Source organism: Mustela lutreola, chromosome 7, assembly GCF_030435805.1.
Source record: "Mustela lutreola isolate mMusLut2 chromosome 7, mMusLut2.pri, whole genome shotgun sequence".
Taxonomy (NCBI): Eukaryota; Metazoa; Chordata; class Mammalia; order Carnivora; family Mustelidae; genus Mustela; species Mustela lutreola.
This window is the reverse complement of record NC_081296.1, coordinates 64062587-64079643: the sequence shown is the minus strand read 5'-3', so window position 1 is coordinate 64079643 and position 17057 is coordinate 64062587.

Genomic DNA, 17057 nt, shown 5'->3' with positions numbered 1-17057 from the left:
GCAATATAGTGAAAAGGAAGTCAAAAAATTCGACGTCAAGGGTCTGGATAGCTCATTACACTTTGCTGAGTGTTTGCTTACTTGTCTTCAAAATGGAGGTGATAATGTCATTCTTGTTTGTGAGGATTAAATGTGATAATGGATGTAAAATTATTCATAACTATAAAGTGGGTATAAATATAGGTTATTATTAGTCTTTTAGCAGCTATATTAAAAGTGGAGGTGCTTCCTCAAATTCCTTGTAATCTTCTAGTGGATTAAAGGCAAAATTTCCTCCATTCAGTCACAAATATGAGTGGTGATGTTGATATGATATTTATGTCTCATTCCTATATGTGGAATCCTGATTAAACCTACAGACTGTATTTGTACTTATAGTCTGGTGATAGGAACTCCTGTCTGTCTTTAGCAGAAAGATAATTATTTGTGCCAGGGTGTAGAATGTGATGTTTAGGAATCTTAAATATTTTCTGTGTACTTGAATTCTAACAATGAAAATGGGAAAAATGGTAGGGATTTCAAGATAGATTCTGAGGAGTGATCAGACAAGCATGCTTTTATGCCATTTCCATCATTTTGAATTTTAAATCACCTTTTAAAGGGCACTAACGCATTCTTGCAAATTAGTCTGCTCTCCAATTAATGCGCCCAACATGACAATAAGACCAGTTTCAGCTTGGCTAAGCAAACCAGTCAACCAGGAGTGTGTGACTTGAGGACTTGGAAAGCTTGTTTGAGTCCGCATTTCCTTCCTCCTTCTCCTCTGGGGAATTTTTAACAGCTTAGATCTAATTAGGCCAGTTAATCCACCTAAAACCAGTGGATAGAAGAGTTTCTATCGAAACCCTCCCACTACTTGTTACAATATGAAAATATGTTCCAATATTGCCAAATTTAATTGCTACATTAACAATGACAGTGCATTTCTTAATCTAGATCAGTGCTGTCCAATAGAAATATTTTGTGGGCCACATATGTAATTTTAAATTTTCTAGTAGCTGCATCACAAGAAAGTTAAAAAAAAAAAAGTGAAATTGGGGGCACCTGGGTGGCTCAGTGGGTTAAAGCCTCTGCCTTCAGTTTAGGTCATGATCCCAGGGTTCTGGGATAGAGCCCCACATCAGGCTCTCTGCTCAGCAGGGAGTCTGCTTCCTCCTCTTTCTGCCTGTGCCTATTTGTGATCTCTGTCAAATAAATTTAAAAAAAAGTGAAATTGACTTTAACATATTTTATTTAACCCACTATATCCAAATCATTATCATTTCAACCTGCAATCAATATAAAACAATACTAGTGTGATATTTTGTATTTTTTTGCACATCTTCAAAATCCAATATGTATTTTATAATGCATCAGACTCTGGATCTTTCAACTGCTCAATAGCCACATGTATCTAATGGCTACCATATTTGACAAACCAGGTCTAGATCATGAGAATTCTTTCCTTGATAAGCCCATTTCATGACATTTACTGATACACAGAAGGTTTCTTCTTTGTCTCTTTATTTTCCAGAACATGCACATTTTTGACATGCATTAAATTTTATAAAAGTAGACTACAAATGGTAGTGATGAGAAATGCCAGGTTTTATTACAAGAAAGTGTTCATAAATAGAAATGACTTTGTGTTTTCAATCAAAAAGTAAATAATGCTTGCATGGAAATATGGGCATCAGATTTTCCAAAGGAAAATTGAACAGTGGGGGCAAGAAGAAACCAATTATGTACTTTATGAATGTAGAGATGTGCTATTTCCCAAGTTCCTATAGAAAAATAGTGATTTTGAGCTATAAGAAATGTTAAGTCATAGTAAGAAATAGTCCTTCGTGGTATTCTTGTCTGAAAGATATTTATTAAATGCCTGCCTTTGGGTAGTTAGAATTGAACACCATACCAATGAGGATTGCCCCTGCCATCTTGGATCTTTTAAATTAAAATAGGCCATAAGAATGCAAATATACAGATTTATGAATTTTGTAAAAAGCTTGCTTCCCTACGACCCACAAAATTATTTTCTTTCTTAATTTTGCATTCTTTGGGGCAGCTTTTCTCTCCCTTTACTTTTGTTTATTCGATTTGGCATAATCTTAAGGGAATAGAAAACTGAGTTGGGAGACTGCAAACCCTAGAAATCTTTCATTTCTATGCCAAAGGAAATGTATCCTTATGTTTCTTTAGGCCTTTATTCTTCTAATATCTAACAACCTGTAGCTTTAATGGATATGACACTTGAGACACAAATGAGAGATTATACAGAAAAAATATTATCTGCACTGCCAGGCTGAGTCTATGGTCTTGGAGTTCATTGGTAGGTGATCTCAGAACCACCAAGAACATCTTATTTGTCTCCAGCCCACTTACTTTTGAGGATGCATCTGTCCATGAAAGGGGAAATACTGTGTTCCTGTATTTTAAGGCATGTGAAAACTTATTAATAGATTAATAAAATATTTTCCTATAGATTTTAGAAATAGTCAAAATAAAAGTATATATGTTACACATACGTTTCTTTAAATAGGCTCCACACCCAGCATGGTGCTAAACATGGGAGTTGAACCCACAAGACTGATATTAAGAGTCAGACACTTGACTGAATGAGCCAACCAGGCACCCCTCATATATTTTATTATTTTTAATTATTTTTTAGAAGGGGGGGTGCAAAGGGAGAGAGAGAATCTTAAGCGGTCTCTACACCCAGCATGGAGTGTGTCGGGGGGGTTGATCTCATGATCTTGAGATAATGACCTGAGCTGATCAAGAGTTGGATACTTAGCCAACTGAGCCTTTTTTTTTTTTTGCACTTTTATATATATATAGCCACCAGAAGTGATTCACTATAAATACATGTTTATTATGTATGTATTATATATACACTGAATTACAAAATATGTAAAATAATTCACCATCATTTAAAAATTAGTTTATTTATCTTTGAAAGCTATATCCAAATATTGATCCACTATCTTTTGCTAAATTTAATGTGTATAAATATTACCTGGGGTGCATGATATATATTGATTTCCAGAGCTTTACTCCCAGAGATTCAAATTCAATAGGTATGATGTGGATGATGTGGAACCCAGGGATCTGAATGCATTCAGACTCTCTCAGGTGGTCTTGAAGATCACACTTAGAAAGATGTGTCTCCATTTGGATGAACATCAATCAGAATTATCTATACAGGTGTAGAGATTGCTACCTTTTCAGATGGATTAATTATTGTTAGCAATGCTGATAAGCTTAAGGTCAAATCAGTTAATAAGTGTTAGTTCCTCGTACAGGCAGGATTTGATTAACTGATGCTTTTAGTATTTTAAAATACTGTACTGCCTAACTCAGGCACTCAGCACCTTAAAAAAAATCAATAAATAATTTGCATTTTAGAAAGAGGAATGGAAATGTTTAATATAAAAACATTACAGTCATTGGTCATTAAAAATACTTGTCTCTTTTAAAGTGCTAACTATGAAAAGTAGAAATGAATATAGATATTTTTTCTAAATATAGAGTAGTCCTTCAAGAAGGAGTCTGTTTTGTATTTGCTAAGGTATTCCTTAATTTACATTCTTAAAGAAATGGTCTTATTGTTTGAAATGAAAAATTATCCTTTTTGCTACTAAAAATGGCAACATCTTTTATCTTCTAATATATTATGCAGTAATATCTGTGTGATAGATTTTTATCAGCCCAGCTCCATCTGTCAACAGGTAGTTTTAAGGATTGGCTTCTAGGCAGCATTGGTGACAGACTCTGATAATTTGATCCTTTCCGCTGAGCAAAACTGAGAAGCAGATATATTTTAAAGTCTCATAGCTGAACTTGAATGTGCCTTCATTTACTTCAATATTTAAGTTTTATTAGCCTTTTAGTCGCCATGCGTGGTGGCATGGTGGAGACAAGAATCGTAGTGACTGAGTATTGACACCAAAAAGAGAAATTCTTCATCTCTTTATTATAGAAAATTATGATCCTTCTTGCTCTCATAAAAAGTAAGGAAAATTAAAATGCACTTGTATACAAGTTATGCTAAATATATACTTGTATACAAGTATATGCTAAATACACAAAATATTATATACCAAATTAAATACTATATTCAACATGAGTAGTTAAGGGTACTTATTTCATACTATCATATGGTAAAAATGGGAAAATCTCTATTTTCCCAAAAGTTTAGAACAAAGGATTGACAATTCTTAGTATCTGAAATCACTCCCTGGAATGGACCATAAGGTGTAACAACATCTAGCCCTAGAATTACCAAGTATCTGTAACTAAGCCCTAGACCTACCAAGTATATGTTAACTAACTGGAATGTAAATAAAAACTTGGAAAGAAAAAAAAAAGAATTACCATCAAAAGTATAAGAATCAAACTTATTTTTCTTCATGAGTAGTAGGTTAGTAAGAAAACAGTAATTATGACCATGTTTATTAAGCTTCTCTAAAGGGACCCAAAATTGAATATGTAGAAAACTAAGCCAAAGGGCTTAAAATTTTATTTTCTAAGAACAGGTTGAATTACTTTTCTGATTATAAAGAATTACATGCTGATTATTAAAACAAACAAGAAAAGCCAAGAAAAGATAAAGAGAAAAAATTAACCAGAATTCATAGTCTACAATGCATAGATAGTTACTGTTAAAGGATTTCATTTCTGTATATATAAAAAGTATGCACACGTATTTTCATATGATTCAGATATAACATTTTATGTTCTGTTTTAATAAATCTGAACTCTAAATCCATTCTAAATTGTCTTATGTCATCCATTGTTATATTTTAACATTTTAATGTTATATAATAGTCAAAGAATTGTTGTAATTGATTTGAATACTATAATTGGAGACATTTAGGGCCCCAAGTGTTTTGTTCGTGGTGGCGGTGCTGATGGTTTGTTTTTTTTTTCCTTCAGTTTGTGCACTAGAATCTATATATTTATTACAAAAAACAATAAACTATAAATCCTAACTCATTGGGTCTTTTCTCTATAAGGACACTGCATTCAAAACAGTACCATCTAAACAGCTATGAATGATTAAAAAATGAAATTCTGAGCTTTAATTTGCATTGCTCAAAAATATTTACAGAGGATCTCATTTCTTTTTTTGTAAATGTTTAATTGTTTTGGAGTTTTTATTTCTTTTATTTTTATTTTTTTATATTTAGAGAGAGGGAGAACACGTGTGAGAGAGAACAGGGCAGAAAGGGACGGAGGGAGAGGGTGGGAGAGAATCTTAAGCAGGACCCACTCTGGGCGGGACTCAATCTCATGACCCTGAGATCATGACCTCAGTAGGTATCAAAAGGTGGCCTCTTAACCAACTGAGCCACCCAGGCACTTCCAGAGTTTTTATTTTTTAAGTGAGCTCTAGGCCGAGTGTAGGGCTTGAATTCACAACAACCCCAAGATCAAGAGTTGCATGCTATACCAACTGAGCCAGCCAGGCACCCCCAGAGGATCTCATTTCTAACCTCCAGGTACATTATTCCTATGTCCTTTTTCTCTCTTCCACATTTCTCCCAGAACCTGTATTGCTTTGGATGCTCTCATTCACAACTCTACCTCCCCAAAACTTTTCCTCCTACTATTTACACCGATATTTTGCTTTCTAAAAATCCTAATATTTCTTTTTTTATTGTTTAAATTCAAGTTAGTTAACATATAGTGTAGTGTTGGTTTCAGGAGAATTTAGTGATTCATCCCTTATTAGGGCCCCAAGTTTTCACTGTTATAATTAATGCTGTGATGAATACCAGTATAGGTTTATCATTATCCACATATCTGTAGGAAAACCCTTATGACTTAGGAGTATGCCAAAAATATCAATGTTTCTCTGCCACTTAATATGTATTGTAACATATATAGTTACACAATAATATATATTGCTTCACAGTGCACAAAAGCTATTGCTCTCTACAAAGATTATGCCAATTTAAACTTACACCCCTGTATTTTTAATTTTTGGTCTGATCACACCTTAAGAGGATGCTGAATTTCATGCATTTTTGTATGTGAGAGTATTATTCCAGTGGTCTTTAAAAGCAGCAATTAAATGAGGTCAAAAGGAAGAGCCTGACTTAATCTGTGAAAAATATGACTTTACTGTTAATTAACTGACCCCAAAGCTTAGTGATATTTTTTCTGATTAGCTCTGAGACCCTGAACTTTTCCTTGTGCTTATGCAAGTCAGGCTAATAGGGAACATGTAATGGCAGTCATTAATTGCATTGGGTTTTTCAAATCAAAGCCATAGTCATTGCCATTTTCCTTTTTGTTTTGTAAAACTTGCAGTTTTCTGAGGGATTGACTGTGACTGTTACTATCTCTTTGCCCTTGTCATATTTTATAAAAAACACATAGACACAGAAACATTTGCCAAAGATAAACTGGGTCAAGGGCATCTTTCTTTGAATTGCAAAGTTATGTTATACAGTTTCCAATGTTAACCCATGTGTTATTATTTGTTGATAACCCTCTCTTTTGCTTCCATTTTACTTAATATGTTGAGCCTAACTGTAGGCATTACAGAGAAAAAAACTTTCAACTGAGTGTTGCCCACACTTTGGATCCCAAGAGGGGTTTAAAGATCTCTAACAGGGCACCTTGGGTGGCTCAGTTGGTTAAGCCACTGCCTTTGGCTCAGGTCATAATCCTAGAGTCCAGGGATTAGTCCTGCTTCGGGCTCCCAGCTCCGCAGGGAGTCTCCTCCCTTTGACCTCCTCCCTGCTCATACACTCTCTCTCTCTCTAAAATAAATAAAGTCTTTTAAAAAAAGATAAGGTTCTATAGCATTTAGTATGGGTAAATGAAATTATAAAATACATCTGGTTAGCCTGCATTGTCATCAGCCTCATCCATGTTGTGTTCTGGTCTATAAACAGATTTGTTAGGGTTTACTCCTTTGTCTGTTCTGACATCCCCACAGGACTTGACCCTATGCTTGTGGAACTTACTTGAATAGGCTCTAAGTGGAGATGTGAATAGCATCAGTGGATTTATCATGGTTCTGAAAGCTCTCAACAGTCACTGTGTAAGGTACCAAATGCCAGACTTGTCTATCCAACCGCCTGCTGGACATCTTTACTTGAAGGTCTCATCTCACACAGCATGAACGCTTATCCCTAAACCCATTTCACCTGCCACTTTATCCATCACGGCTGTAGCTATAGCTTCTCAAAATTTAGTTCAGTAACCTTGTAGTTGTCCTTGACTCTTCTCTTTCTCTTGTACCCAACACCTAATGCATTAAGGAATCCTGTAGTTCTAGAACTCTAGAACTCCATTGTTTCTCATCACTTCCGCTCCTACCCTGATCTAAGATATCATCTCCTAGCTGAATAACTGTCAGGCGAGACAGATCACATCACTCCCTTCTCAGAATTCTGAATTTCATTGCTCTCTCTTTCATTCAGAATAAAGAAAACATTGCTAACGTGACCCCTGCTTTTACCTCCTTTCCTTCATTGATTTGCTTATTCACTTCACTCTGGAGTCACTCTTTCCTCCCTGCTTTTTCTCTGCCACAGGGCCTTTGCACCAGTGGTTCTCTCTGCCCAGAATGTACTTCCTCCAGATAACCAACTAACTAAACTCTTACCTTCAATTTTTTGCACAGAAGTTTTCATCTAAAAGATGGCTACTCTGATCACCCCATCTAAACTGTAGCCCCAATACTTTGGGTCCCTGTTACTGTACTTTTTTTTTTTTTTTTAATTTTTTATTTTTTATAAACATATATTTTTATCCCCAGGGGTACAGGTCTGTGAATCACCAGGTTTACACACTTCACAGCACTCACTAAATCACATACCCTCCCCAATGTCCATAATCCCACCCCCTTCTCCCAAACCCCCTCCCCCCGGCAACCCTCAGTTTGTTTTGTGAGATTAAGAGTCACTTATGGTTTGTCTCCCTCCCAATCCCATCTTGTTTCATTTATTCTTCTTCTACCCACTTAAGCCTCCATGTTGCATCACCACTTCCTCATATCAGGGAGATCATATGATAGTTGTCTTTCTCTGCTTGACTTATTTCGCTAAGCATGATACGAAAGCACTTATCACCCTCTAGCCTACTATGTGGTATTTACTATTTATATTGTTTTTTTTTTTTCTCCCTCACTAGAAACTAAGCTATGTGAAGGTAAGGGTCTTTGGTTGCCTTGTTCACTAATAAAAATTCCAGAACTCTTGATCAGTGTCTGCACATGAAGAAGAGCTGAGTAAATATTTGATAAATAAAAACCTTCAAAAACCAATTAAAAATAAATAAAAATCCTAAGTCTACATATTATTCCTTAAACTGATTATTATATGGAGATACAGCTGCATAAAATGTGCCCCTGCCTTTCCCCCCTTGACCTACATGTTCTTGTTTCTTTTAGCTACTCCTCATTATCTCCTTAGATTTTCATCCCCATTCCTGTCTCTGAACCTGCTCCATAAAGACCAGGAGTAATGTCCATCTTGGAAATTTTTCATCTTTTTCATCCCTCAGAAGCATTCAAAACAGTTTCCCAGTTCCTCCCTCTTAAAACTTTATTCTCTTCACTTCTGTATCACGATATTCTCATTTTGAGTCTCCTAGGTTGTTTCCTTACTTTTTTATGCTTATCCTCTAAGTGTTGAAAAGTCCCAGAACTCTGGGCAATCTCTTCTTCCCTATTGCTTGACCATTTATGCACTTTCTATTTAACCTGTATAGTTATTGCAGCTACATTTCTATTTCCAGCCATGGCCCGAATACCACATTCACATATAGAACTATCTATTGACATCAACATTTAGATGTCTAAGAGACAACTTTAAATTAACAGAGTTAAAACTGAACTCAGTGCACTGTCATATTCCTCTTCCTAACTGTATCTTCACTCTCTGAGGAAATGCCACCAACTACTACCAGCTATTCAAGCCAGAAAAAGCCAGAAGTCATCTTGATTCCTCTGTCTTGCACCTGTGCCCCAAACTGAACCATTATCAGACTTTCAAGCTTTTTCTCAAATGTACTCCAAATCCACCACATGTTACCAATTCCACTGCTGCCATCACTGCCCATTTAATGACTTCAGGAATCTTCTACCTGTTCTCTTTGCTTTCAATTTAAGTTTTTATAATTCATTGTCTACACAGCCAGAACAAAATCAGATCATGATATGTCCCTGCTGAACTTTCCAAAATTGTATTTAGAATAATTTTGAAGTATTTACTTCATTCTCTCATATGCACATGATGCATCCCTTTCTACTTCTAAACGTCATCTCATCCCACTGTCTATCACACTTGCTATGTTTGAACCACGTTGACCTTCTTGTTGTATTTTAACTGAATACTTTTTCCCCTCCCCCATGGACATGGACTTAATGTTCTTCTGCCTGGACAACTCTTTGTTACTTCATCTGAACCCAAACATTACCCTCTCAGAGACAACTTTCCAGACCATTTACTTTAGAGAGAACCACCCGCCATCATCAACTACCTTCTGAAAGTCTTTTTCTGCCACCGTAGCACAAACTCTTGTCCATTGCTGTATTGACAATACCTTGTACAATTTCTGGCACTTAGATTGTATGCAATAAATATTGTTTTTAATAGATGAGTAGACAAAAGACTAACTGAACAAATTTGCTGCAGCTGAACACTTTACTAGTTAGCATGTATTTGGTTTAAAAACTTACTCATTTCAGTTGTAAGGTCCTTTTTATACACATGTCTGAGCCCTTGTCCAATTTATATTGCTGGGTTTCTTTCTTTCTTCCTTTCTTCCATTTATTTATTTATTTATTTTTGCATTTTTGTTTTTTGTTTTTGTTTTTAGAGATGGAGAAACTGAGATACAGATGGATTGCCCAACATTATGGTTATTCTCTGTCTAGGACCATTAAATCTTTATTCAGAATTGTTAATGAAACTTTTGGCTCACTTCCAGCTATCAGGTCACATTTCTGAATAGAATCAACTTGCTTGTGTAAGAGAACAAAACAGTACATAGCAATCTTTTTATTTGGCCGCTTCCTTCTTTTTCTTATCAAAGATATATGTTTCTTTGCTATCTTCGAATTGGAGAACTATGGTATTAATATTAACTGAGTCCTTTGAGGACTGCAAAACAAAAATTATAGAAAGAGAACCAAGAAGAAGGTTGTCATTAGGAAAGAACTTTACTGTTCAGTCTTTGGACAGGAGTCTGGACAGATCACTGCCACTTACCATGCTAAAGTATTTACTGTCTTTTTTCAGAGAAGGGGGCCCAAGTAATTCCACTAAATTTAAATAATACATTTCATTCAACGAGCAGAAGAACTTAATATTGTATTTACCCTATTGATAACAACTGACTTCCTAGTAGAGTAAATCCAATAAGAGATATGACAATATCTTAACTAGCACTATCCAATAACTATCTGTAAAAGGGAAGAATAATTAAAATTCTCAAAGGCAAACTTGCCAAAACACTTCAAGGGTGATCAGAGAGCCTATCTTTAGCAGATGAAAAAATGTGGCTACCCAGAAGTTACTGTTACCAGAGGCTGGGATGAAAGCACACATTGGTGAGATAGAAAATTTACCACAGAAATGACTGAATAAAAACATGAAAGAAAACACACTCAGCATCCAAGCCTAGATCTAATTGCAAAGAGGAACCACTCCATGAAATGCAATTAAACTTCTAGAGAGATCAAAGCATTCTTCCACACAGGAGGTGTAAGGGCAAAAAAATAGTCCCCTTACAATTAAGAAGCATTACCAAAATTTAGATAAAAATCCAAAATATGTCTTAAGATTGAAAAATAAAATGGTAAAATGAACATATAGGATAGGATAGGTGGGTTGTTATGATGGCACAAACATAAAACATAAATATATGCAATTAGCCTAAGATACTCTAGCTGGTAAAATAAATTACCTTGCATTATAATTAAATGTCATCAAAAAACATCTTTATAATAGTAGTTACTTCATTTTATAATATTTTTAAAAATTAAATTTACAACACTGAGCAGAAATGATTCATAATTCTCTATTGTACTCAAATACGACACAGTATTCACAGATGATTGTGCATTTGTAATGCTATTCTTTTGAATTGCTTGAAACATTTGAAAGACAATGAACTTCACTACTTCATGCAAGGTAAAATGGAGGAACATGTTTTGTACATAGATTATATATCGTAATGCCTTCTCCACTGAGACTTTTTCTTGCCCCAGATCCTCATTAATTTGAATTTGTCTTTTGTTTCCTGCTTTATTCTAATAGGGAAGAAAGCAGAGGAAGTATAAATTTTGTTGTTGTTGTCTGTTGTCATAGAAGCCTATGAGAGCTAACAGGCTAGGAGACCCAGAGTCTGATTCTGTCAGGGGCCTGCGTGTCAGTAGAACAATGGCCAGTGCCTTAGCAACAAGGTGCTATGCACTCTGTTAAAACCACGCAGCTTCAGATTGTGTATAAAGAAGTTTTGGGAAATATCTACTCAGTTATATCTCACATGTTAAAATACAGTTTTCCAAGGCTTTCCAACAATTAGGGGACTTTTGTGTCTGGGACCAGATAGGTTCCTGAGGCAAGGGATAATAGTGTCATGTCATGAAGTCAGAAAGGCAAGGGAAACAAAATAAACCAACTCTTTTAGCGGGCATTTTATTTCCAGTAGAGCATTTTCAGGTATTTTGTTAAAATCAAGGGGAAAGAAGTTTCTGATATGCTTATAACAAGCATGAGATTCCAAATGAAAACATAAATTGAATACTTAGTATTCTTTGGTAAGTGAAGAATATATGAAAGTTGTTGATATTGACTTTACATATTTTATTATGTTTTGTGATGCACATTTATAAGAATTTTAATAGGTTAACATGAACTTACTTATACTAGTTTCCTACTTGAACAAAGAATTTTGTTATTATAAGATTAATGGGAAACAATTTTTTCTGATCAGAAAAACAAACTAATATCAAGATTTCCCAAGGGAAAGAATGGACTAATATTTCCAATTTATAACTGGTATACATATCTAATAAAAACAAGTGCTCTGTATTCCAAACCACATTGCTTTTCTCTTAAAAAAAAAAAAATTCTCAACAAGCAAATTAGAACATTTTTATTCTAGCAAACTGACTACTTCTGCAAAAAAAAAAAAAAAAAAAAAAAAAGAAGAAGAAGAAGAAAAGAAAGCCTAGCAAATTAGGATTTTAAATTTTAGATTTTAATTATCAGTAGCAGTAGAAGAGGGAGATTTAATTTGAAATCCTCTTGAAACCCTTCTCATTTTAACAGTACTGACTTGGTATTTGTGTTTTTAAACTTTGTTATATTCTGTTTAAATCACTTAAAAGTTTTTTCAAATTTAATGCAAAATAATTATAACTCAAATTATAGGAGGCACCTGGTGATTGAAAGTAAAGTAAATGGGAACAGTATTTCACAGTATTCATAGGAGTGATAGCTCTACACGAACAGAGATTTTTTTCCCCCAATTCATTTTCCAAACCAAAAGCCGCACTTCCGTCTTCAAAATCCTCTTAGATAAAAAAAAAAAAAACAAGGTTCAGACTTTGTGTTTTGTGTACTCCCTTTTATTAAAGTGATAGGGTTAAGAACACATTTATATTTATTTTCAAATACATAGGCAGACCCTGGAACAATACCAACAGCAAACAGAGCATGAGATGGCAAGGAGGAACACAGCCTGAGATCTCAGGTTCGGAGGAACCCTCCTGAAGTTCACAGAAGAGCAGCTGATGGCTTTCCAAAAAGAAAGAATAAAACAAAACAAAACAAAACAAAACAAAAAAAAAACACATGCTGGAGAAGGGAGATGACCTTGCTTAGAATGAATTTAGAATAATGGTAGGTATTAGGTCTGTGCCCTTAGAAGTAAGGCAGTTAAAATCCAAAAATAGCAACCCAGCATACTAGTAGGGTGCAGTCCTGTGCAACATATAGAGGGATTTCAAGAGAAATAGGAGAGGGCCTGGAGAAGTGGAGGATTGAGGGGCACCTGCTGATATGTGGTTAGGAGAAACTGAAGGTGCTAGGATCCCACGTAGAATGGTTGCATGCCGGTGTGCTTGAGTCCACAGAGATTCAGGCACATGGAGGTCTCTTTCCAGACTTCCAGTTAAATCCCTCTGTTGTGAAATTCTGAGTTGGTGAATACAATGCAATTAGGTATGTAATGTAATAGAAAAGGTACTATGGTAGAAATGTAGTAGGAAAAATTGGCAACCACCAACCGCTTTCATGGAGTGGGGATGGAGAAGACAGTAAATATAAAGAATTTGAGAATCATGATTGCCACAATCCCAAAGATGACAGAGAAAGTAGCCATTACAAGTAATAACAGCTTTTGTTTTTTGTGTTGTAAGCTTTTGTTTTTCACGTTATATGCAAGAAAGAAACCAAATAATCCTCAGAAGATAATAGGGATCCATTGACTCGAAGAGCAATGATGCCTATTTAATAATGGGTAAAATCACTTCTTCTTCAATATTAGTTTTGACTGTGCTGTTTCTGAATTTCTTTTTTTACATTTGAAATACAATTTACCTTCAAAAGCCAAGTATTAAAAGAAAATCATGAAGAATGTTTCCCACATAGATGAAGAGGATCCAAGAAATGAAATATTTTATTGAGACAGAGGATAAAAATTGCCCTATGTTGGGGTTCAACATTCAGAGTGAGGGGCTTGGAAAAAGAGATTCCCGCAGACCTGCCTAAGAATCTGAGGGAGGTGAGCCTGGTTAGAAGAGGAGAACCATTTGGATTACTCTGACTTTCTGAATCTTGTATTTCTAAATGCCTTCTATTGTCCCTTGAGCTAGGTCAACATCTTAGTTGTGAAATTGACTTATACCTATACTGCCTGATCCTTTGTTTTTTTAGCATGGGATGAGAGCAGGATAGCCCAAAGAAGATAATTTTTCCCCATCCTCTCCCCAACTAGACTCCAACACAGAAGGGACATCCTCCTATTAAGTGGATTATAACTCAAGTTTTCAGGAATTAATTGAGATATATGGAGGACAGGACTACAATAGTAAATCCATTAATTGTGGAAAACCCCAGACTCTTAGGAGATTTAGACAAGAAAACAGTAGTATCAAGGGGAACTACCTTCTAAAATGGAGAAGGGACTATAGGAAGAGTACTTCTGGATTATAGGAAGAGTACTCAGTACTGTCAAAATTATGAAGTAGCACCTTTGTAGAATGGCAAATTCCACAATTTAGTTCTGTTTATATGAATCACATCTAGTATAACTTTAAGTATAAGAGAACTGGTGGGTCTCTGTTATGGGACTGAGTTTTGCCCCCCACCAAAATTCATATATTGAAGCCCTAACCCTAATGTGACTATTTTGTGGGGCTTATAAGAAGGTAATAATGGTTAAGAGATGCCATAAGGGTAGAGCCCTTATCCATGATGTCTTTGTAAGAAGAGTAAGAGACCCAGAGATTTCTCTTTCTCTTTATGCACACAGACAAAAGGCCATTTGAGGTCACAGTGAGAAGGTGAATATTTGCAAGCCAGAAAGAAAGCCCTCCTAGAGAAATGAGTCAGCCCCTTGATCACAGACTTCGAGCCTCTAGAACTTTGGGAAAATAAATATCTCTTACTTAAACCACCCAGTTCATGTATTTTGTATGGCAACCTGATAGGCACCACCATCTTCCCTAAAGAGCAGACTGCCATTTATGAAACCTAATATGATAAAACAAACAAACAAACAAAAAACTACACCTGGATTCTTCCTGCCTACTTTGGGATAGTTTCCTTTCTAGTGATGACAAAAGCTTGAGAATCTGGCCTCCTTTTCAACCACTTTTCCTCTTTCCACACAAGCAATAGGTACTAGTGTTACCTAGTATTTCTTAGTAATGTCTAATTCTGGTTAAGATAATTTTAGTTGCAAGAACAAAAATCCACTCTAATTTTGAAAATTCCTATTAACTTCTCTTGTACTTACTGTTACAACATTTATTGGATGCCATACTTATTTAACACATGGCATCTGTTACAAGATACCATTATGAACCCCTCCAGAGTATGGATGGTTTCTTTGGATATGTTATACACTTGAGGAGAAACTGCAGTCAAATGCTCTTCCACTGAGCTATACCCCCTTAGAGGAGAAAATGATAGAGGTGAGTCCAACATTCTAAGTTCCTCTTTCCATGTAAGTTATTTACTAGGTCTTCAGCCTTATGCGATGATATACTCAGAAGCTGGTCAGAATGCAGACTGTAAGAGGTGGAGAAGCAGAGACAGCAGAACTTTTAGAAATCTCATAGGATTAGAAGACATAAATATTGAAGTATTTCAAAGTAACCAGGGATTGAGAGGCCAAGATTCCACAAAGAAGGGAAATAATAAGGAATTGAGTCTGACGCTAAGTAGCAGTTCTCACTTTGAGATATTCGCCAATTATTAAGTTGTGCAGAAAGAAGCTGAATATCTCAAGAGAGCTTTTGACAATCTCATAGTTGTGAAGACATGAAAATTAAAGATGCATCAAGAAGAAGGAAGAAGAAGGTGCTCTGGTAAATATCCCAGGCCCTTAAAGAGCCTCCTGAAGAGATACACCCTAAATTGAGCAAGAACCAGAAGTAGAGCTTTACCATATCTTAAACTCATCCTTAAGTCTAAGTGTTACTGGATTAAGATAATTTGCTCCTATTCTTGCAACATACCGGCAACTTTTGAGATTTAAGGTATCATCCAGGTCCTCTACAGTTTTCCATACCAATTAGCTGACCTTCAAATCAAAATTAGGAAACCCACAGAAAACTGGAACTAAAGAAAAATCAGAAAATAGAAACAGACCAATAGGTGATTCTACTTTATAGCTATGAAACAATGAGTTTAACTGTATTAGCATACTCAAGAATATAGATAAGATTGGACATATTTGTTAGAGAACTGGAATCTATAAAAAAATGTTTTTAGAACTAAAAATTAATATTAAGAAATATAGAATATACATTATTTTTATCTGACTTCCTTCACTACTCTATTTTGTTCTGTATATCAATAGTTTATTACATTTTGGGGGCACCTGGCTGTCTCAGTCAATGAAGTGCCCAACTCTTGGTTTCAGCTCAGATCATGAGCTGAAGGGTCCTGAGATCCAGTCTTGTGTCAGTCTCCACACTCTGGAATCTGCTTGAGATTCTCTATCCTTCTCCCTGCCCCTCCTATTCATGAGCTCTCTCCCTCTCTCCTCTCTCTCTCAAATAAATGAATAAAAATCTTTTAAAAAATTTAAAAATAACTTCCTACATTTTTATTGCTGAGCAGGATTCAACTGCATGGATAGACTACCATTTGTTTATGCATTCATTTATTCACGGACATTTAAGTTATTTCCAGTTTGGGGCCATTACAAATAAGGTTACTATGAATATTCATTTGCATTTCTATAGGGATTTATATATTTTTTTCTTGGATAAAATACCTAGGAATATAATGGCTAGATCATTTGGTAGGTGGGTCGAATCAACATTTTAACACTATGGAGTGTTCCAACCCATAAATAAGGTATATATCTCCATATATTACAGTTTTTAAAATTTCTCTGAGCAGTGTTTTGTCATTTGTGTAGAGTTTACTTTTATATCTTCTATCAGCTTTAACATTTATAAGTATAATGATGTATTTCATATTTCTAATATTGTTGATATTTTTAAATCTCGTTTTTCAACTGGTCTTTATTAACAAATAGAAATATAACTAATTTTTTTAAACAAATCACATTTTTAAAAGATTTTATTTATTTACTTGATAGACAGAGATTACAAGTAGTCAGAGAGGCAGGCAGAGAGAAAGGAGGAAGCAGACTCCCTGCTGAGCAGAGCCCGATGTGGGCTCAATCCCAGGACCCTGGAATCATGACCTGAGCCAAAGGCAGAGGCTTTAACCCACTGAGCCACCCAGGCGCCCCTGAAATACAACCAATTTTTGTACACTCATTTTATATCTGTCACCTTATGAAACATATTCATTAGCCCTAGTACCTTTTTTGTAGATTCTATCAGATTTTCTACACAAATGTGATAC